The sequence below is a fragment of the Microtus ochrogaster genome, linkage group LG3 (assembly GCF_000317375.1).
Source record: "Microtus ochrogaster isolate Prairie Vole_2 linkage group LG3, MicOch1.0, whole genome shotgun sequence".
NCBI lineage: Eukaryota > Metazoa > Chordata > Mammalia > Rodentia > Cricetidae > Microtus > Microtus ochrogaster.
In genome coordinates, this window is record NC_022029.1 from 33,359,184 (window position 1) to 33,360,090 (window position 907).

Genomic DNA, 907 nt, shown 5'->3' on the forward strand with positions numbered 1-907 from the left:
GATGGGGCTGGAGCTCAGCAACTGCTATGAACCTGACTGACCGTGTAGAGAAAGACACCACAAGAGAAGGTCAGACTTAGCAATCCTAATAATCATTGCCCACACCCCGTTCTTAGGAGCAATCAGTTGACACAATGGCTGCTTTCACTATTTGGGGAGTAGAAGAATAGTGCTGCTCATCAAAGGGTTAAGGAGACACAAAGTCAGGTAACTTTGTTCCTTGGGTGCAGCAGGAAAATCAAAATTTCCATGTTATACAAAATGGCCTCTAAGCAAAAATTAAGAGGGTGAGACCAGATGGGTTATTTTTATTGTTTGTAAAAATCCAATAAAAATATTCTCTACAGTGTATAATATCTTTGGCTGGGCAGGCATTCAAGTATTGAGGGTGGTAATAAAGTCTATTTTTCAATAAATTGCTTGTACCAGTCAATAGAGAGGAGGGAGAGATAATAAAGGATGCGCTTCTAAGTTTTATAAGACGGTCTCTGCCACCTGGATTCTCTCACCAGGGTCTCTGAAGAATGAGCGTGGTTCATAATGGCAAACTTTCTCAGGTTCTCTGGCAGCAGAGTGAAGTCCTCCGCTGTAGAACACATCATCCTCTCCTCTGTCAAGTCAGGTAAACTTTGTCCATGCCCCTGGACAGGGGTAACTATTTTACACATCTTGCTTCCTTTATTCTTTTACAGCAATGGTTCTCAGGCAAGGGTGACTTCTATCCTTTAAGGGAGACGTCTGGGGCTGGAGAGATGACTCAGTGGTTAAGAGCACTGACTGCTCTTCCACAGAAGGACCAGGTTCAAATTCCAGCACTCACATGGTAGCTGCAACTGTCTGTAACTCTAAGATCTGACACCTGCACACAGACCTACATGCAGGCAAAACACCAATGTACATGAAATAA

General features: G+C 43.3%; 1 pseudogene; it reads right to left on the reverse strand.

Moving 5' to 3' along the window:
- The window catches only part of LOC101992431, a 14,736-nt pseudogene extending 14,068 nt beyond the window's left edge, over nucleotides 1–668 (reverse strand).
- Nucleotides 669–907: the final 239 nt, after the last annotated feature.